A 23,305-nucleotide genomic window follows, 5' to 3' on the forward strand; every position below is an offset into this window, starting at 1 on the left:
GCTTCTAACACAGGCTAAGGGTGTTCCAAGGGTGACCCCAAGCAAACCACTTTATCTCTTATTGCTGACCTGCATCAGTAGCGTTCCCTCTGCCATTTAATGTAGTCCCCCTCCCTAGTTACAGGGCTAGTGGAAAGAAGCCAAACAGCCATGGGAATGTGGTTGTTATTATTATTATTTCTACTGTGTATGGTACCACAGAGTTTAGAACTCATTTGTCCTCTGTGGACTTCTTTTTTCTTATCTGTAAAAAATTAATTAGTTGGATTAAATGACCTATAAGATGCCTCCCAGTTCCAAATCTGGGATCCTATGTTCTTTAAGGATTAAAGGCATGATCATTTTTGTTTTCCCAATTATGTAGAAAGATTCTTAAAGGGATTTTATGCTTCTATATCTCCCAGAGAACCTAGCAAACTATAGAAAAGAAGTTTTCATATGGAGTTATTGCTTGATCAAAAAGTTCTACTTGGTAACTACATCACTAGTAATTGTTTCCTATAGACTTCCTCCATCAGCCCTAGCTACTGGCATTGGCTGGTACTGCCCAGCCTCACAAAACCAGAGCATTCCTGCCACCTTCTGATGCCCCTCCTTGATCCCTTGAGGTTATTTTTTAAGATGAGTGTGTGTCCCTCTTGAGTTCAAATCTAGCCCCAAGCACCTCTTAGCTCTATGACACTGGGCATGTCATTTAAGCCCTGTGTGCCTTGGTTTCCTCAACTATAAAACGGGAATAATGCTAGCAACTACTTTTTAGAGTTGTTGTCAGGATCAAATGAGACAATATTTGTAAAGTGTTAAGCACCATGTCCGATATATATTAGGAGCTTAATAAATCCTTATTTGTCTCTTTTTAAAAAAATGGGCATCCCTGTTTCCCACAATAGTATTGAAGAAAGCATCCTGAATCAGGGAAATATTATTTATATATTATATATAGCATGTGTATATTGTATGTATGTATGCATGTATACAACATACAAACATACTAACTCTTGTAGAATCAAGAATATACTCATTTAGAAAACTTCCACAAGTGGTGTTGGTAGCAAAAGAGTGAGCCTATGAATGTTCAGTGGATTTGTGGCAGCTATTCACAAAGTTTCCCTGACTTGGTCCTAATGGTCCAACAGAATTCTCTAACCCAAGGGTGCCTAGGCTGTTTTCAGAGCAGTGGGTTATTCCTTTCCACCTATATTTCTGTGTAATTTTCAAACAAGACTCTGCCTCTGCCTCCAAGTTAGATAGCAACCTCAAGAAAACAGATCCTCCATTTTAGGAGGAAGAAAAAAACCATTCAAGCAGTTGTTCGACATAATTGATCACTTGACTGACGTGTCTGATGGGTTCAGCCCAAGTGGACAATCTAACTGTGTAGCCCATGCAAAATTGTCAAGAGGCAATTCGGTGGAGTGGGTAGAGACTCTGGCACTAGCTGTGAGATGCCAAGTCACTTAACCTCTTAGCCTCAGTTTCCCATCTGTAAAATGCAGATCACGATACCTGCACTACTTGCTTGCTAAAGGTTGCTTTTCAGCTCACAAAAGACTCAGTGTTTTGCCAACTTTAAAATACTACATAAATGTTTATTTTTAATATTCTCATCATCATCATTGTTATCATTATCACTATTACTTGGGTAAATAGCGAGGTGTTAATCCTCACTGTCACCACCTTTCCACAAGACATTCTCCTAAGAATTGTGGAATAAATCTAAGTTTGCTTCCTATCTCAGATGCTGACTAGCTTGTGACCTTGGGTTAGTCACTTGAACTCTGAGCACAGTCTCCTCATCTGTAGAATGAGGGGGGTGGGCTATATGACCTCTGGAGTTCATTCTAGATCTAAATCCATCATCTTCTGACTTCTCTGAGCCTCAGTTTCCTCAACTGAAAATAGAAATAATAAAAGCTGCTGCCTTGCAGATGTCTTGTGTATGTAAAACACTTCACAGACCAGAGTGTTCATAGATAAGAGTTATTAATATCATTATTTGCAATTCTTTTTAAGACCCCTCAAGGAGGATATATTCTATTGGGAAACAGATAACCAAAGAAAGGTTAACCTGAAAAGGGGGACAAATAAATCAAAAAGCCAAACTGGGACTTTGTGCTGAGAACCACACAACACCAAGGGACACAGAGAAGTGTCTCCATAAATGTTGCTTTGCATTTCTTTGAGGCATCTGTGAAGAACGGAAAATAACCGGATTCCTTCCACTATGCTCCCCTTCTTGGGGGTGGTGGGAATGATTCTTTAGTCGTCTATAAGGTATTTATGGAGACAGAGGGGGATTGAGAAAAGGATCTGGTAATGGACTGGCACTGGAAATTGATGATGGCTAGGTGTGAAAAGTAAGTAGAGTCTAGAGACAAGACACTGGGGTTCTAGAAAATACTGTGGCTTCCTAGCCCCTCCCTGCCCACCAGGCTTCTTCTCAAGAAGAGGACTCAGGAGGCGGCCAGCGAGGCAATAAAAAGCTCCAAACTTCCACATGTGTGACTTTCTGAGTGGCCTTCCAGGGGGTAGGAGAGGGGGGGCTCAAGAGAGGAAGACAAAAAAAATTCCCTTCTTCTGCCCAAGCTGCCCATCTTAGAGAAAAACTAATTAATAGGACCAGGTCCCCATCCCTGTTTGCAGAAGATCTTGTTATCAGTGGGAGAAGAAAAAAATAATAATAATAATAAAATGAGTCCTGAGCAGTGGGGAATCTGGGCAATTACAGTGTGAATTGCATGAGAGGATTACATGAAGTGCTCTTGGCTCGGAGGGCGAAGCCAGCGGCTGCAGCTTGTGGCCAGCCAGCAGCTGCTGGGGGGCTGTGCACCTGCTGGCTCTAAGGCTGTTTCCACCTCGAGACGCAAACAGGGGCCCCCCCTCTGGCCTCTTCACCTCCCTCCCATCCCCAAGGAGGCCATCAGGAGGGGGAGGGGGCAGGGCACCTCCAAGCGGGCTTGTCAGAAGCAATAAGAAGGGGCTTCTCCAGCCAGGGAAGCAGGGATCTGGAGGGCTGTGGGGTGGGGTGGCAGGGAGCTAGGAAATAGGGTAAGAAGTTGGGGTAGGAGAGAGGGAGTAGGATGGGAGGAGAAGGAAGAGGAGGAGGAGGGGAAAGGGGGCCGGGGGAGAGGGGAGGGAGGGAATGACTTCATCTCTATGCAGTTGCAGCAGACAGGGTGGGATCTGATATTGGCAATGTTTCAATGTCCATGGGGAGGGAGGGGGGAGGAGAGTGGAGAGGGAATGGGATAGGGAGGGGGGAGGAGAGTAGGAGAAGAAAAGACTCTTTTACTGTTGCAGGCTTCTAAGTCCCGTGGAGGAGCATAAGCCCAGCTCGACATTCTGGGAATAGCAATGAGGCCCTGGCCCAACAAATGGGCCCCAGTACCCCCCACCCCACCCCCCACCATCTGCATCTGCCCCAAGCCGCCCAACAGGGCTGCAATTAAAGGAGCTGCCCCCCTCCCTCCATGGCCCTGAGAAAGGGGAGGGGTGCTGAGGATCTTTAATTAGGGGCTCCAGAGAGACCAGCAGTTTTTTTAATTAGGTGTTTGCAGGATCACTTTAGTCTGAAGGGAGTTCTGAAGGCTGGTAATTGACCAACCCCAGCTCTTTCTTGTTCCTGGGACAAGTTGGAGTTTTCATCAGAGCCAGCAGACCCTGGGAGAGAGAAGCCGTGGGGCTCTGGGCCTTCCCAGTGGGCTTAAGGCTGGGAGTTGGAGTCTGAGAATCTGGGTTCAAATCTGTGACTTGCTACCTGTGTGACCTTAGGCAAATGATGCAACCTCTCTGGACCTGAGAATCCTCAGACAGAAAATGAAGCCATGGTCCTATGTTGCCTCTAAGGTCCCTGTCAACTCCAAATCGCTGATTCTGTGAACTATCCGTCCGTGTAGGTGCTGACGTGTAGTAAGTAAGGGGAGGCATCCATAGCAGGCAGGGCCCTAGGCTTGGTCATGGGAAAAGAAGTAGAGACCAGAGAGGTGACTTCATTGATACAGGGCACTCTCAGATGAGAAAAGACCCTCTTCTAAAGCGGATCAGTGACTTCTCTGCAATTTATACGGTCTGGAAGAGTTATGTGGGGGCAGCTAGGTGGTGCAGTGGATAGAGCATAGGGTCTGAGGTCTGGAAGACCTGAGTTCAAATATGGTCTCAGATACTTCCTAGCTGTAAGACCCTGGGCAAGTCACAAATCCTGTTTGCTTCAGTTTCTCCATCTGTAAAATGAGCTGAAGAAGGAAATGACAAGCCACCCTAGTATCGCTGCCAAAAACAAAACAAAAGAACAAAAACAAATGGCGTCCCCAAGAGTTGGGCAAGAGCGAACAACAGAGAATTGCCTAAAGCTCTGAGAGATCGAGTGCTTCAGCTAGTCTCACAGAGCCGGTGTGTGTCAGAGATTGGATCTTTACTCTCCGGTCCATCGTCATCTTCGTCATCGTCTTCATCACTAACATTTATATATTGCTTTAAGAAATTAATTCCAAAGCACTTTACATGTTACTTGTTTGATATTCGTAACAACCTTGTCAGGTGGGTGTTAGCATCGCTCTCATTTTACAGGTGAGGAAACTGAGAAACGTAGAGATTAAGCGACTTGCCTAGGGTCACCTAGCTAGTAAGTGTCAAAGGCAGAATTCAAACCTGAGTCTTTCTGACTCCAAGTCCCCCACTGTGCTACCTAGCTTCCCCAGTGCCATTCTACCTCTTCCTTTTCTCAAGAAGAACTGAGTTGGAATCCAACTTCCCATACTTCCTGGATGTGTGACCCCAGGAAAGTTATTTCATTCTCTGAGAGTCAGGGACCTCATCTGTAAAATGGGTTATTTGGGTTTTTTTTTAAATCTCTGGGGATAATAACAGCACCTACTTGACAGGGTTTTTGTGAGGATCAAAATGGGATAAGGTTTATAAAGTACTTTTCAAACTAAAGGGCTCTAGAAACATGAATCATGTTGATTAAGGAGGTTTTGGACAATTAAGGAAAGGAATGGAATGGGTTTCCCTTCCCTTGAGGGGACCTCAAGCAAAGCCTGGGTGGCCACTTGCACTAGGGAACCTCTGTCCAGGTAACGATTGCTCTTGATAGGTCACAGGAAGTGACCTTAGCCCACCCCCTCATTTTACAAGGAAAGAAACTGAGGCCAACAGAGGGGCATGACTTACCCAAGGTCATACAGGTAGTAAGTGGCAGGGCTAGAATTGGGACCCTGATCCTCTAACCCAAGTCCTGAGCTCTTTCCACTTGGCTACACTGCCTTGAACAACCCTTCCTTACTCTGTGGTGCTGTAACTCAAGAATAAAGCCTCTCATTGTTCCGGGCCCTCCCAGGCAACTCTCTTTTGCAGACATTCCTACAAGGGACATAAATCCACAGTTCTCTGTACTCACAGCTTCCATCTGTGGAAGGGATGAAGGGCACACACTTTCTGGAGAATGGCCCTGGCTGTTGTGGGCCAAGAGGGTCAGAGCCCCATGCCAGCCCAGAAGAACCATCACATGATTCAGGGCTGGCCTAACTACTAACACATAAAAACAAATACCCTAGAGATGGCTGAGCATAGTAGAAAGAATGCTAGGCTGGGGAGACCTGGCTTCTAATCCTGCTTCTAGCACTTGCTGTGTCTGTGAACCTGGGCAAGTGAGCCTCAGTTTCCTCATCTGTCAAAGGAGATCCATCACGGCTAGTTCAAAGGGCAGTGGAGAAGTTCTACTGGAAAGATGCTTTGCAAACCCAAAAGGGCCATAATTAGACAGGGAAGGAGCCCTTTGCAATTGAAATGGGTAGCAATTTGTAAAATCTGTTGCTTTTGATTCCCAGTCACACTTTCCTCTGGGGCAAACAATTCTACCAATCAACATAAAAGGATTTCAGAAGCTGAGGTGAGGGAACAGGCCAGGTCCCCCAAAGAGATGCCTAAAAGGAGGTGAGCCTCGTCTAGCAAAATGCAAATCAAACTTAGGGACTTTTACTGGGATTACTCTCAGCTTGGCTCTCCTGGGTTAATAAAAACACTATTTACAAGAAACAAGAAAAGCCAATATTTGCATATGAATGAGGCATGAGAATCAACACGGATCTGACTCATTGGGCCTGAAAGTAGAACTGTCTCACATGAAGCGAGGCAAGATTTCATCGGGGTGGGGGGGACGACAACACAGCTTGATGCCTGCCCACATTTCAGATTTCCAGTGACTAATTCAGGCCCATCCGTGGTTTGGAATATGGGGGCACTGATGACTGTTCCAAGGTTGGGCAGCTTTTGAGTGAAAACAATCTGTAAGAAAGGGAAAGTGAGAGTCTATCTTCCCCCAGGCTCAAAAGCATCTAGAGTTTTGTTTAGTCACCATTCATTCAATGTAATTCCACAAATATTTATTTAGTGAGTTCTGTGTGCCAGACACATTTCTATTCAATGGGGAAACAAAGAAAAATAAATAAATTAGATTTTTACTCTCTGCCCTCAAGGAGGTTACACTCTACTGAGGAAAACAGTATGTACAAAGATAGGAAGAATGACTAGACCTGTGATTTCAAGGGCATGGGATGAAGGTGAAGGAGTCCCCTCTCCCAAAGCAGGTCGGAGAGTTACCTAGAGTACAGAGGTGTTAAATGACTCATCCAAGGTCACACAGCCAGGATGTATCAGAGGTCTGACCTGAATCCAGGCTCTCCAGCCTTCTAGGTTAGTTCTCTATCCATTACACCACGCTGCCATCTGTGTGAATGAATAATTAAATACAAAATATAAGCAAAGTTGGGGCAGCTAGACGATCCAGTGGATAGAGCACTGGACTGGGAATTGGGAAGAACTGAGTTCAAATCTGGCCTCAGACACTTGCCAGCTGTGTGACCCTGGGCAAATCACTGAACCCTGTTTGCTTCAGTTTCCTCACCTGCAAAATGAGCTGGAGAAGGAAATGGCAAACTACTCCAGTACCTCTGCCACGGAAACCACAAAATAAGGTCACAACAAGTTGGACATGATTGAAACAACTGAACAACAGCAAGCCAAGTTATGTGTGTGTGTGTGTGTGTGTGTGTGTGTGTGTGTGTGTGCGTGTGTGAGAGAGAGAGAGAGAGAAAGAGAGAGAGAACTAACAACTCGACCTTGAGCAAGCCTCCCAACTATCTAGATCACATTCTTCTCATATACAGAATGAAGGGACGGATCTAGATAGGCCTTTAGGTCCCTTCCAGCTCTCCCTCTATTAGCCTTTACTGCCGTAGGTGATGCTAGGAAGGAGCCAGGGATTCCAAGAGGCAGAGAGGAGTGGGGAGTGCACTCCAGAGACAGACCACGAGGTATGCAAAGGCCAGGAGACAGGAGATAAAAGGTGGAGTGCCAGAAACAGCAAACAGGCTGGTTTGGGAGGAATGCCAGAGAGAATCATGTGAATTCATTCCTAAAAGATCCAAGCCATTTGGTGAAGAGTTTTATCTCCTGGAGTCATTAGAGATAAAAAAGGGAAAGAGAAACAGTTCCTGCCCTCCTGGGGCTTACGTTCTCTTCTGTGACACAACACATACACAAACTATGTATGATACAGAATAGTGTGATGAGCAAAAGAGAGATCTGGAATATGTGTTCTAGGAAAAAGTTAAGGACAGAGAGAATATCTTTAGGGAGAAGGCAGAGGGAGGGAGAATTCTCCAGGGAGAACATCTTAGATCTTAGATCTAGAACCCAGGATAGGATAGTCCAGCCCTCTCATTTTAATGAAGAGGAAAAAGAATCCCAAGGAGGTGATTAAAGGTTACATAGTTGCCAGAGGTGAGATCTGGACATATGAAAGTTCCCAACTCCATAGACAGTTTTCTTTCCTTGTATTGTCCTGTCTCCTAAGCCCTAGAAGGAAGACGAGAATTTCAATATCCATCTCCAGGGGAGTTGAAAATGGTTAGTTCAGGGAGCCAAGATCTTGCCCAGCAGAAGGTCTTAGGGCTATGCTTCCAGCCAAACCCCACCCATCCCCATCACTGTGAAAGCCTGAAGAAGGGCTTACCTCCGAAGATGTACTTGTTCATTGTTCAGTCCTTTTTTCAGTCGTGTCTGAGACTCTTGTGACCCCTTTTGGGGTTTTCTTGGCAAAGATACTGGAGTGGTTTGCCCTTTCCTTCTCCAGATCATTTTACAGATGAGGAAACTGAGGCAAACAGGGAGAAGTGACTTGCCCAGGGTCACACAACTAGTGTCTGAAGCCAGATTTGAACTCACAAAGATGAGTCGTCCTGACTCCAGTCCTGATACCATCGAGCTGGATTTTCCCAACACTTGTGAGAGAACAAGTAGGGTGTAAGGTGACTGGGCTCCTATGGTTTCAGTGGTGCCCAGAGGAAAGGATGCTGGCTTTGAACTCAGAGTTCCTGAGTTTGAACCCCAAGTTCATTTTCCTCATCGATAAAATTAGGGCGTTGGACTAGATAACCTCTAATGTCCCTTCCATCTCCTAATGCACTAGAGTTTTCATTTTTGACCCTATGCCTATGATGCTTTCCCTCCTTACCTCTGTTTCTCAAGATTCCTGGATTCTTCAAGCACCACCTCCTCCAGGAAGCCTTCCCTGGTCCAGACAGATGACTTCCCTTTCTCATGTGTTATCCACTACAAACACTCAAAGTGTCTGTAAATCCTTTAGGCAAAAGTGCCAGATGATTTAAGGTAATCTTCCTCGAAAATCAGACTACAAATGGAGGGCCATCGAAAATATTTCTGTAGTGAAATTTCACTGTCGGGCTCCAAACTAGAATTTTATGAGTCTACTCAAAAATAAGGGGAATCAACTGTTATAATCTAGACTCTGTCACTGACTAGTTGTATAACTTTGAGCTCTCCTTCCTTGGGCCTCAGTTTCCTCATCTGCAAAATGAAGACTCAGATTCCATAGATGTCCAAAATTCAATCATTTTTTGGCATGCCGAGGGAAAGTGCTGGGTGCCAGGAAGCATCAGAAAGATGATGAGATACTGATGTAAGGGATACTCAAGGGGAAATGGGTGTCCTTAAAGGGATCCAAACACCTGAATATCTACTTTGCCTGTTTCATGATTTTTATTATGACCCAGGGGTGGGGAACCCATGGCCTCAAGGCTACATGTAGCCCTCTAGGTCCACAAGTGTGGCCCCTGGACTGAATCCAAACTTCACAGAACAAATCCATTTACAGACAGCTTAGCAGATCTATGGCATAATTGCTTACTAATAAAAATATTAGGCTCACAATCTGCTAAGTAGCTACAGTCTAGGGCACACACACAAGCTCAGAAACCATCCAAATCCATGGAATAATGAGCCATTTTAATGGATATATATAGTTTTCAAGAAATCTTCAGGTTTCTAAGTCACACTCTATAACAGACCTGTTAGCCTATTTGTGACTCTCTACCAGAAAACAGAAACCAAAGTTTTTCTGTTATTGGGAAGGTACCAAGATAAATGACACAAAACATTTAATTTTCAAAAATGGATAAACAAATCATTACAATCCCCTGAAGTGATGCCCAACTTTGTTAATAATCAGAGGTGCAAATTAAATCACCTTTGAGGTATCACTTCATATCAAATTGGCAAAAAGAATTTGAAGCAATGAAACCCAATGCTGGTAGGATTGGGAAGAAACAGGCACATGCATTTGTTTTTTGTGGAATTGAAAACTGATAGAGCAATCTAGAAGTACCCAAGAAAAGTTGAAAAAATAATAATATCCACCAAACCAATAATTCCATTGTTGGGAATATACTCTGAGAGTGTTAGCAAAAATTTAAAGTAAAGAGGGCTACTCAGCCTGAGATTTTCACAGCAGCAATTTGTGTAAGTGCAAAAAAAAAAAAAACTAGAAGCAACCTAGATGTCCAACAACGGAGGCATGGTTGAATATATTGTGGTGCTTTCCAGATCAGGGGTCTTAATAGCAATCAAGTCCAACTATATCTGAAAGGAATCCCCACTACAACATGCCTGTCAAGTGGTCATTCAGTCTTTACTTAAAGAATTCCAAGAGGGAGAACCCACCACCTCTTGAGGCAGCTCCTTCCACTTTGAAACTACATGTTGTGAAGTTTTTCTTCTTCATTTCCCCCCAGACATCAACCCTAAACTTTCTCCATTGTCAGCTCCACCCATTTCCTTTGGTTCCATCACATGGCCAACCATATTGCTGCTAGGCTCTGTATCTGACACCTCTGATGGCCATGCCATCTATGCCGTTGTCCAAATCACTGATACAGAAGATAAGAAGTTACAAAGCCAAACACAGATCCCTAAGCACTCCTGTGGAAACCTCCTGGTAGCTTGGCTTTGACCTTTTAACAATTACTCTTTGGATCCAGCTATTTATCCAACTCTGAACCCATTGAATTCTATGACTATTTGAGTTCACATCTCTCCATCTTTTCCACAAGAATAGCATGGAATACTTTTGTAAAAGCTTCATTACAGACTAAACCTATAGCACTCGCCTGGCCTATTAGTGCAAGAATCCTACCAAACTAAGTAGCAAGCATTTATTAAACACTTACTGTATACTAAGTTTTTGTGGTACAAAGATAAAAATTGAATAGTCCCTGCCCTTGAAGACCATACAATATAGCCAGGGGAGACAACTTGTAGACAGATAGATAAATTAGAAACCAGAGACAAAATAATTTGGGAAGGAAGGCAGCGACAGGTGGGAGGACCAGGAAAGGCTTCATGCTCAGCCTAGAAGAAAACTAGGGATTCTAAAAGGCAGCTACAATTGCAGGCCAGGGGGACAATCAATGCAAAGGCTTGTATAATCGAACTGATGTGGTCAGTTGGGGCCAGGTTATGAAGAGCTTTCAGTGACACCCAGAGGAGTTTATACTTTTTCCTAGCGTCAATGGGGAGTCATGTCAGTTTCTTGAGTAGGTGAAGCAACAATCAGACCTATGATCTAGAAAATCACTTTGACAGCTGTTTGGAGGATTGTTTGGAGAGGGATGAGACATGGTGCAGGAAACACCCCACCCCCCAATTAAAAGGCTAGTTCAATAGGCCAGGAGAGAGGGAGCAAGAGCCTATACTCAGACAATAGCTGTGTTCAGTGGAGAAAAGGGGACAGATGTGAGTGATGCTGTGGAGAAGAGATAAAATCTGGCAATTAGTGGCACGTGTGAGGTGAGTAAATGTAGGCTTTAAAGGTTGGTTGGATGGACATAAGCTTAGTTTGGCATGACCTGTTCTTGAAGATGCCACACTGGGTCTTTGTAATGATGTTTCCTTTTCTAGATATTTTTCAACCAACTCTTTCATGATCCAGTCTAGAGTTTTCCCAAGAATCAAAGTCAAGCCTATAGTTTGTAGACTTTCTCTTCTTTCTCGTTTTAATAATAGCTTGCATTCACATAACACTTCATAGTTTTTAAGGAGTTTTACAAGAATTATCTCATTTGGTCCTCACAACAACCCTGGGAGGGAGATGCTATTTATATGGCAGGGGCTAGTTCCCAGCTTCTGGCCTCGGGAAGCCCTTTTGCCGGGAGTCTTCAAGCTGCCCCTTACAGAAGCCGTAGCTTTTTTGCTGGGCTCTTTATAGTTGAGTCTGTCCTTGGCTCTCAAGGAAGATAATCGAGTCAGATGCTCTGGTATACTAGTAGGGCACTGATGGGAAGAAAAAAAGTCCAACATCCTACTGACCTTTTGAAGCTTACAGGATCCTCCTCTCTCGGTCGAGAGAAAACCAAGGCTAAGACCTGCCCCCCCCCCCAGTCAATTCCCTCATTGGGATCTAGTTGGAATGCTTTCTCCACTCTGATGCCCATACTCACAAACTCCTGGATTCTGAACTAGCGCCCTGGTTTCCTACAGGGTTCACAGGGTGATGCAAACTCCTTCACTCAATCAGAATAGACTTCCTGTCTGCCATTGTTGTGGAGCTGTCTGGTTCTATTTCCTATTTAGTGAGCAATCTGGCCATGTTCTTACCTGACTATACATACATACATATATGTATATATGGATGCAAGTATGTATGCTGATATACACGTACATCCTGATAAGTATCTATTCGGTTATATACTTGTTTCCAGATAGATACATGTATTCTCATATATACATGTATCCTGACATGTATCTATCTGCTATATACTTGTATCCAGATACATATGTGTATCCTGATATATATGTATCTCTATATGTATGTATTCTGATATGTATGCATCCATATGTATGTATATATAACATATATGCATCCTGAGATACGGCTATTGATGTAGATATCCTGATATATATGTGTTCTGGGTGTTGTTTTCTCCCCACTAGACTGCCTGCTCCATGAACTGATAAGAGCCAGTTGTTAAATTTTCAGTGTGAGCATTTATACCTCACAAATCAGCAAACATTATAAATCAAAACTTGATTTATTGATTTGTTGATTGTCCAGACTTAAGGATGTATGGAGAAAATGTTAATAATGCAGATTACACTTGAAATGTTTTAAGCACACTTTTTTTCAGAGCCACAGTTGTTAAACATTTAACAAGAGCACCATTGGGGCAGATGCTAAGCTTTTGCCTTTCTTTGTACACTCAGGGCTTACTTAGTACAGTGCCTGGCACACAATAAGCACTTACTATACGCTTGTTTATTGGTTTAACTAATTGACACATTAGCAGATACTGAATTAGGAAAGAGACTTGGCCGGGAGAGGTAAGTTTCTTTTGGTAGGGGAGTAATTTGGGACATAGAAACAATGAGCCCCAAATTGCTGGTGTCAGGGTCCTGTCAGAAGGCAAACCTTTTAAAAGCATCCTCATTCTGGGCAAAGGAGGCAAGCCCTGGTCATAGGGAAACTCTAGGAAAGTACTCCAAATATGGGAAAACAGGGGCATAAGGGGAAGGGTATAAGTTCAGAGGTTATCAAAGGGGAAGAAAGCATTGAAAACAGGCTTTGGCTGTCTCCCAATTGTGCCAAGGACAGTGTTCCTGGTTGGCCATCCCGGAATTACTGCAGCAGCCACAGAAGTTGGGCAGACATCCAGAAGGGTCTTAGAGACAGGATAGATTGCTCCATCTTGAGGCTGGCTAGATTGGCAGATCTGAGCCTTGCTGAACATGCCTCACTTAGAGACATCCTGACCCATGGATTCAAAGAAGCAGCTGCTCCATTCAGAACTCTCTGCTATCTTTCACTTGGCTTACATGGGAGGGAAAGAGCCATGTGATCACTCCCATTTCACAGAAGATCAAACACCAATACAGAGAAGGGACTTGCCCAGGGCCACATAGCTAGACAAGGTCCTTCTGAGGCCAAATCCAAATTCACTACATTTCTATTATGGGCAGTCAGGCATAGGGGTGCCAGTGGCATCAGGGACACCTGGATTTGAATCTCACCTCAGGATGCTTTTTAGCTTTGGGGACCTTTCCGAGTCTCAGATTTCTCATATGTAAAATGTGGTTAATACCTGTAGTCTCCCTCAAAAAGCCCAGTGGTTAAAGGGAGGCCCTTGGAGTTAGAAGACCCAGGTTTAAGGCCATACTCTGCTGTGTGCTGGCTGTGTGATCTTTGGCCACTCACAGTATGGTAGAGTGGAAAGACGCTGAAGTTAGAGGCAACGGGCCTCAGTGCTGCTGACCTAGGTCCATCTCTGGGCCTCAGTTTCTCCCAAGGTCCTTTTTGAATCTCATCTGTGAGAATTCTCGGAGCCTGAGGTAACTTTTCTAACTTGAAGAGAAGGTGTCACTCTGCATTCATGTGGGGAGTTTCCTCACTGGGATGAAATAAAAAAATCAGGACCAAAGAAAAGTGTTTCCTCTCATAGGGGGTTGTTGATTAGATCAAAGGCCATAGTAAGTAAATCCCTTTACAAACATGAAAGCATCATATTAATTTTGATTATTGTTAGACACAGTTGCTTCTCTTTTAGCACCATTATTATTTTCCCACCTCCATGACTTTGCATCGGCTGCCCCCAAGCCTAGAATAATCTCATCTCTGCCTCTTTGCACCTCTAACTCTCTTCAAAGCTCAGCTCAAATGTTACCTCCTTTGCAGGGCTTTTCCTATCACCCTAACCCTCTGCCCCCTCATTATTATTGTTCTCCTCAGCCTCGGAAAATTACTTTGCACTTATCTGATCAATAAACAATAAATAATTAGTATTTCTATTACTATATTTAATATTAGTAGTATTAAAATAATCAGTATTTCTATTACTATATTAATATTAATAGTATTGAAATTTAATAGTATTTAACATACTATATATATTTATTCACAGCACTTTAAGGTTTGCAAAGTTCTTTACATTTCTCAATTTATTTGATCTTCACATCCACCCTGTGAGGTGGGTTCTATCATGTCCATTTTACAGATGAGGAAACTGAGACAAACAGAAGTTAAGTGATTTGCCTAGAGTCACACAGCTAGCATCTGTGATGGGATTTGGATTCAGATCTTCCTGACTCCAAGTCGGGCACTCTACCCACCACACCACCTAACTGCCTTGGGAGCTTTATCTACTATGTACCAGGAACTGTCTTAAGAATTGAGCATTCAAATAAAACTTCAAAAGGAGTGTGCATTCTCATGGAAGATACAACATGAACATGCGTAAGTAGAGGGAGAATCTATCCATGCAAAGCAGGTTTGGGCTGGAGCAGCCATGGGCTTCAATGAGAAGGTGCCATTTGAGCTGAGGCTTGAAAGAAACTGGGGATTCCAAGAGAGAAAGGTGTGGAGGGGTAGCATTTCCTTGGGATCAGAGTTGGAAAGAACCTCAAAGGCCATCTATCACCAGTCTCTTATTTTGCAAAAGGGGAAACTGAGTTCTGGAGAAGGTCAGTTACTTGCCCAGGGTCACACACGGCAGAGCTGGGATTTGAACCCAGGTCTTCTGCAGCTTGATACAGTAGATGTACAGGAGGGGACCTACCTAGATACAAACTCCAACTCCAACCTCACACGTACGATCTTGGGCAATAATGATTTCACCTCTGTTTACAAACGAAAGGTTATTCTATTAGGTGGTACGGTGCAGAAAGTGCTAGACTTGGGGTCAAGAAGACCTGAGTTCAAATCCTGTCTCAGACGCTTACTTAGCTCTGGGACCATGGGCGAGTCATTTAAACTCTTTCAACCTCAGTTTCCTCATCTGTAAAATGAGGATGATGATAATAGCACTTGTCTTGCAGGGCTATTTTGAGGACCAAAACAGAAAATGCATTTAAAGCGCTTTGCAACCTTAAAGGAATCTCTAAACGCTTGCTATTTCAATGCCAGTGGAAGTCCTTTCCAAATTTATTACCCTCAGACTCCAAATCAAGCACCATTTCCATCTAGCCTCTCTTTTTCCTATGAAGAATGCGAGTTCCCTGAGGGCAAGAACTCACGTTTGTCTTTGTCTCACTGGCAGCTACCATAGAGCCTTAAAAAATGCTCATTGCATTGAATAGAACCTGGCTGAGCTTGATCTTCAAGCAGAGAGAACGTCCACGAATTCTAAGGGAAAATGACCAGACCAGCAGGAACGAGCAGAAATTTCAGTCGACGAGCATTTATTAAACAACCACCATGTGCCAGGCATGGCAGACATACAGACAGAAAAGAAACCATCACTGGCCTCCAGATTACACTATTTGTGAGGAAACAGCATGTGTGCAGAAAAACAAATAAAAATAGGTAGAAAATAAATACAACATAATATGGACAGGAAGGAGAGAGGAATACCAACTTTACCAAGGAAAGCTAAGACATCTCTTCCTTCAGAGGTCTTAGGAAATAACCAAACCCACCCTGGCTGGCTGAGTTGCAGGGTGGTCTCACTTGGCATGGGCTATGGGATGCAGAGAAGGGGGGATGGACCAGTTGACCCCCCTCCAGCACCCTCTGACCCTGGGCCCCACTCCACCTGCTTGGCCCACCCCTTGGGCTCTGCTCAGAGCCCGGAATGGCCCTTTCCTTTCTCAGCCCTGGTCCGGCCTGTGCTTTCCCACTAATGCATTCACCCATCGGCTCAGCCGCCCGTCTGCAAGGATGATTGAAATATTTAGACATAATGGCGGATGCTTAATAGGGTCCAGTGGGAAACCCAGGTGTTTCGATCAGCTTAAAAATAATAACCTCCTCCCCTGCCGGGAGCTTTCTATTCACAAGCAGGCCAGCTTTTCTTCTGGCCCATAAAGGCGACCTCAGACAGGAAATTGTGCACGTGATGAGTCTTTACAAGGAGCGGAGGGCATCAGCTCCGGCTGCAGGGGTCATTAGGGCCAGCCATGTGGTTAACCTTTGCTGGCCCATTGCTTTCACACTTTGTTAACAGGCCCCTTATTGCCCCTCTGGGTCCTGAGGAAGTCATTTTATTGACAGTATTAAAAATACATAGCTACAAATTCTAAAGAGGCGGGGGGGAGGAGAATAAAAGAAAGAAAAGAAAAAACTTCCAGCAACTTAAGGCCAGCTGACTAGGGAGATGGGAGTGCTCTGATTTTGCCACTGTTGGGGGCACAGTGGCAGAGACAAGGGATTGGGAATCAGAGGCCCTGAGATTAAAGCCTGCCTCTGCCACTTTCTATCTATGTGCCTTTGGTTAACTTCTTTCCCTGCTCTGAATCTCAGGGGTTACACTGGACAACCTGTCAAGTAGACCTATGATAGAGGCAGTGTGGCCCAGTGGGAAGAGCTGGAGTCAAGAAGATCCTGGATTCAAATCTTGCCCCTGTTACCTTGGGCAAATCTGATTGGTGGGTCTGAGGCACAGAATTAAATATACATATAGGCACCTGTTCAGAGCTCCCCTTTATAGGTCATCTTGTTCCCATCTAATATGGGAGGGCAAGAACAATATGACAACTCCTATTTCTCAAGGTTCAGAAAGTGGACCTTAATTTTTATGGACCCTCAGTTTCCTCCACAACCTCCGAGATCCTTGCACCTGTTAAGTCTATGATCCTAAGTTACTTGAGCCTCATTTTTCTCATCTATATGATGGAAAACAAAGGATTGCAATGGGGCACACAGCATCAAGGGACTGGTAGAGATTCTGTCTCCCAATAAGAGCAGGCACTTTAAAATCTGTAGAAACACTTTACACAGCTCATCCCCCCGGGACTACAAAGTTTCCTCAGGGATCAATTGATAGAACTACATGTACCATCGATGTCCTTAATACTTATTAGCCATGTGGCCCAGAGCAAGTGGCTTAACCCACTGGCCTCTTTCCTCATCTTTAAAATAAGGCAGTTGGACCCAGTGACCTCTGAGGGACCCTTCAGCTCTGAATCTATGAGCCTCTCCATAGTTCTGTGTGGATGGCTCATGTTGTTGGGATGGTTTCCTACCCTATTCTGAGACTATAAAATGCCCTAGGGGGTCATTTGTTAGCACCGATTGTGCCATTGATGGCCCCCTGACCAAGGATGAGGAAGCTCCACAGATTCAATGCCTGATTAGAAGATGGCATTCTCCTAATGGTCCTGGATTCCTCCCCTCCCTCCCCAACCTTCCTGCCAGGCTTCAATGGCCCTTCTATGACCTGTCTCTACCCCTCGAATCCACCCACTTCTCCACTTCGCCTGAGATTTCTTCCCAAGTCCCATCTTTCCCACAGTCTCTGCTCCATGGAAGTCTTTAGTGAAATATGCAACTCTTTTTCATCTTTACAAAGGGGAAACTGAGTCTCAGGGATGTGGAGTGCATTGCCTGAGGTCACGGGTAGTGTCAGAGGTAGGATTCAAAATGTGGTCTTCCTGTATCTCTGTCCAGCATCTTTCACTCTGTCTCACTGTGAGCACAGTTCTGGACTTGGACTCAAAAGATCTGTGGTTAAACCCTACCTGAGACACTTCCTAACTGGGTGACCCTGGGCTAGTCACTTAACCTCTGTGAGCCTCAGTTTCTTCATCTGTAAAAATGAGAGTGTAATAATGGTGCTTCCTTCCCAGGATTGTTGTGAGAATCTAATGAGATAATTTGAAGAAGGTTCTCTGTCAGCCAGAAAGCTCTTTAGTTAGTGATCATAGAAACTGTGCTGATGAGAGGCGAAAAGCCCCTTGTCCCTCTGATGAGTGTCTGTGCTTTGAAAAGAAGACTTCAAAGACACTTACTAGCTGTGTGACCCAGGACAAGTCACTTAACCCTTATTGAAGAAAGAAACAAAGAAACAAAGAAAAAGAAAGGAAGGAAGGAAGGAAGGGAGGGAGGGAGGGAGGAAGGAAGGAAGGAAGGAAGGAAGGAAGGAAGGAAGGAAGGAAGGAAGGGAGGAAGGGAGGGAGGGATGGAGGGAGGGAGGAAGGAAGGAAGGAAGGAAGGAAGGAAGGAAGGAAGGGAGGGATGGAGGGAGGGAGGGAGGAAGGAAGGAAGGAAGGGAGGAAGGGAAGGATGGAGGGAGGAAGGGAGGGAGGAAGGAAGGGAGGGAGGGAGGGAGGAAGGGATGGAGGGAGGGAGGAAGGGATGGAGGGAGGGAGGGAGGGATGGGAGGGAGGGAGGGAGGAAGGGATGGAGGGAGGGAGGGAGGGATGGAGGGAGGGAGGGAGGAAGGGATGGAGGGAGGGAGGGAGGGATGGAGGGAGGGAGGGAGGGAGGGATGGAGGGAGGGAGGGAGGGATGGAGGGAGGGAGGGAGGGAGGGATGGAGGGAGGGAGGGAGGAAGGGATGGAGGGAGGGAGGGAGGAAGGAAGGAAGGAAGGGAGGGAGGAAGGGAAGGAGGGAGGGAGGGAGGAAGGGATGGAGGGAGGGAGGGAGGAAGGAAGGAGGACATGCTCTCTTTAAGCAAGCCTGATCCACTAGCCTTAAGTTATTGCAGCTTTGATTGTGACCATAGCTATCCTTACTGCAGATTCCAGGATGGAATGGAATGAAACAAGCGCCTTGAAGCATATCGCAGGGGACTGACACTGAACTAAGTGCTTTACAGATACTGTTTTATTTGATCCTCACAACACCTCTGTGAGGTAGGTGCTATTATCATGCCCATTTTACAGCTGAGAAGATTGAGATTAAGTGACACGCCCAGGGTCACATAGCTAGTAAGCATCTAAGGCCAGATTGGAACTCAGGTTTTCCAGACTCTAGACCAAGCCTTCTATCAAGGGTGCCACCTAGTTGCCTCTAAGTTAGGGTAGAGGAATCTAGTCATAAATAACTCAATAACCTCTGAGGGACATCAGTAGCTGGAAAAGAGAAGGTTTGGAAAGTTGGATCCAAGGAGTCATATAGAGAACTCAGTGGCATCCAGGAAACAGCATGATGGAACAATGGAGATGAGTGGGTTGAAGTCACCTGCCTAGGGTTCTGGGACCCAGGGCTTCTGTTTAGGAGCCATCCCTACCTGTCTGGGTCTCCACAGATCCTCTGTACCTATGCTAGCAGAGATATCTTGGTGGATAAGAGCGTCATTCTCATAAACATTTACTGAGTGCTTACCATGAGAGATAGGCCCACTGGAGCTTGGTTTGTCAAATGATAAATGCCTTAATTCTCAAATATGGATATTCCCATTCATATGGATATTCCCTCCACTGAAACAGGTTGTAAGGCCTTGAGTGATGTAGGACAGTTAGACTTAGAGAACCTGGATTCAAATCTTACCTCAATGATTACTACTTGTGTATCCTTGGGAAGGGTCATTTTACTACCCTGGGCTTCAGTTTCTCATTTGTATAATGAAGGTGTCAGACTAGATAAGGATGAGGCCCATTCCGGTCCTATATCTGTAATACTATGAACTTGGTAAATAGTCTTTAAGAGTCAATATAATCAATACAATCATCACCCTGAGGCCCTCCTGGTAATGAGCCTCTCTGATCTTAGCTGGCTTGTTTCCCAAACAGACACGGACCTGCACTAAAAACCTTTCCACTTTGGTAGGATGTGGCCATAACATGTGCCCTTCTGGCACAGTCTCCAATAATCTAGGGTTACCTGGACACCACAATGAGGCATCAAAGGAAGATACCAGTGGAAGATCAAATGACCAAAGCAATTAATTTTTATTAAGCACCTACATTATGCACAGTCCAATTCAGAGACAGACAGATGAATGAATGAGGCTTGACACACACAGAAAGATGTCTCCTTGAAATTGCCAGGTTTTACCCCTTCCAAAAATCTTAGGTGGTTCCCAATTGCTTCCACCAGTAGGTTAAGATTCCTATTCTTAGATTTCAAAGCTTTCCACGAATTACCACCTATCCATATTACTTAAAACCCTTCATCTCTCAATACCCCAGATTATGTCTCTTCTCCAGTAAAGCCAAGAGCCTTCCTGCTTTTATGTATCTCCTTGGCCCTTTCCAGCATCTGAGTCACATCACAGAGCTGCTTCCCCATAGTATAATCCCCTCCCCTATTGCTCCCCAACCAGCCAAGTCACTGCCCAAATCCTGCTCAAAACTCACTTCCCAGATGGGAAACCCACTGGGCCCTGGTCACTAGAACTATGCCAGGTTCTCCTCCTTGTACTTCTTCCTGTTCTGGATTCATAGCATCCTGTGAGCAGGTGAACCCCACATGGTAACCCTCCATTGGTCCTGAAAATAAAGGGCATTAGATGTCATTCCTGGGGAGAAGAGGAGTCAGGAGGGTGGGAGGGGTGCTCCATTCCTTTACGACAATGTTTTCCCCTCCCTCAGGTGCTAGAGCCATCCTCAGTAAGGTTACCTTCTAGCCACTCTATTTATCTTCTACTTTCTGATTTATGTATGCTCTCTCCAGCACTTAATACAGTGCCTGGCACATGGGAAGTCCTTAATAAATGCTTGTAGATTAATTGGTTGTCATTTGGGAGGCTTACCTGGAAGTCACGATTTAAACCATAAAGGCTTGAATTAGGTCTTTAAGATACCAGAGGGAAGGTCTGAAATGGAATGGTGGAAGGAAGGAAGGAAGGAAGTGAAGCAGTAAGGCAATAATAACAACATAGATGATAATTGTCAAAATGCCTACATAGCAAAGTATACGAGACTCTCCACATAGGAGTAGAAGAAGTAAACTATTTATTCAGACACCAGAGAACCATATCCTATAACCAAATGCTCGACTCCCACAGCCTGTCAGTCCACTTGATCATAACAGCAAGGAACCCAAAATATTCGATATAGAAAATCACAACATGGAGCCTCACCATCCCAAAACCTCTCTGACCTCCTGTCAGGGTCTTTCCCAAAACAAACTCACAGTACATCTAAGTCAGCCTGTTCAATTCTAACCATCACAAGGGTAGCCCTTAGCAGCCACCAGCAGCCATATTGTCTTTTTCTCTCTCTCTGTATTTTCTGTGACACAATTTCCCTTTCCTGTCAGGAAGCTCCTCCCACCACATATGTCTTAGGCTTCCTGTGATGTAAGCAGGTTACATGGCCTATTGATGGGTGCAAAAGATCTTTAAATCAAAATTGCTAATACAGGAAGGAAGGAAGGAAGGAAGGAAAGGGAAGGGAAGGGAAGGGAAGGGAAGGGAAGGGAAGGGAAGGGAAGGGAAGGGAAGGGAAGGAGGGAGGAAAGGAAAGAAGGAAGGAAGAGAAGGGAAAGAGGGAAGAAGGGAAGAAGTGAAAGAGAGAGAAAAAGAGAGAAAGAAAGGAACAACCCCCTATATTATGCAAGCACAATCAAACAAAACATAATCCCATATTAATTGTGTCCCAAATGTATTTCTTATTCTTCATCTTAGTCCATCATCTCTCTATCACGAGGCAGGCATCATTCTTCTTTATTAGTCCTCTGGAATCATGGTAAGTCACACTGTTGTTTGGAGTTCTATAAAAACAAACAGTTTGTTTTTATAATGTTGATATTATGTATAAATTGTTCTCCTGATTCTGCTTACTTCGCTCTGCATCAGTTCACAAAAGTCTTCCCCTGTCTCTTAGAAATCATCTTTTTCTTCATTTCTTACAGCACACTAGTATTCCATCCCATTCATAGACCTTGTCTATGTGTCATAGACACAGCTTGTTCCAGTCATTCCCCAGCTGATAGACATCCCCTTAGTTTTCAATTTTTGCCTCCATGAAATGAGTTGCTATAAATATTTTTGCACATGTAGGACTGTTTCATCTTTCTTTGACTTCTTTGGGGTATAGGCCTAGAGACAGTATTGCTGGAGCAAAGGGTATACCCTGTTTGCTAATATTTTATGCACAAAAGTTTTTGTCTAGAATTGCTGGACCTATCCACAGCTCCACCAACAGTGCATCAATGTAGCCCCCTCAATATTTGCCTTTTCCAGGAATGGTGGTAGCAATTCAGTTACTGTACCAAGTGCTAAAAGTGGAAAGCAGTAAGGGGAGGGAGAAGGTGAGGCCTATAATAGGAAAGTTGGGCTAGATGGTCCCTGAATTCTCCTCCAGTTGTACTTTCTGTGATCCATAAGCAAACTGAAACTGAGAGAGGTTAGGTAATTTCCTCTGAGTCACAGAGATAATAAGAGTCTGAGCCAGGGCTCTCACTCAAGTGCCCTTCCTACCTTCAGGGAAAGAGAGGGAATGGTCTAGCCAGTGCACACAGGGGGTCTGGGCAGGTGGGAAGGGCTAAGATTGTGTAGGGGAGGAATAAAATTTTGTCAAGCTAAAGGGTGCAGCATTGCCAAATGGAGGGGGGCCAGGGAAAGGAGGAAATAAACTTTACCTTAAAGATTTCACCTTGGGCAGACCCTGAATGCCAGAATAGGAGCTGGGGAGTGATTCAACACTTCCTTCAGGTGGGGTAAGTGGTATCAGCCACACCTGCCTTCTCTGAGTAAACTTTTTTCTGGCTCCTGGGGGCACATAAAGGGGAGATTGTAGCCTCTGGAAAAGAAAACTTGTCACTTGTAACTTTCCATTCATTCATGCAGTGGAACCCCATAAGAACACAACTTGAGGAAAAAAATAATTCTCTGTGTTATTTGGGGAAAACAAAAATTGGCTTCTTCTGGCATGGGGAATGCATGTTCTGAATCCATTGATTCTTGATACCCAGTAAATAGACTTGAACCATTAATGAGGTCACTCAGTGAAGGTATCACCCTCTATATACTGAAAGAAAAATTCCCATTGATGTCATTCACAGTGAGAAAAAAATAAAATGTCTCCTTACTACAGAGAGAGAGAGACAGAGAGAGACAGAGACAGAGACAGAGGGAATATCAATTTTTCTACCTTTATCTCCAGCCGGGTTAGTAGGCTTGGTCTTCACCTGTTTAAACAGCTCCCAAGGGACAGTCAATGTCAATATTTAGACCTATTTCCCCTACTGTGTGCATGACCTTGGAGAAATCAATTCACCTCCCTAGTCCATGGTTTTCTCACTTCTAAACCCAGAGCCATAACTATCTATTTTGGTGCCCAGGGAAGGCAACTCCAA

This window comes from Trichosurus vulpecula, chromosome 4 (assembly GCF_011100635.1).
Source record: "Trichosurus vulpecula isolate mTriVul1 chromosome 4, mTriVul1.pri, whole genome shotgun sequence".
Lineage (NCBI taxonomy): Eukaryota > Metazoa > Chordata > Mammalia > Diprotodontia > Phalangeridae > Trichosurus > Trichosurus vulpecula.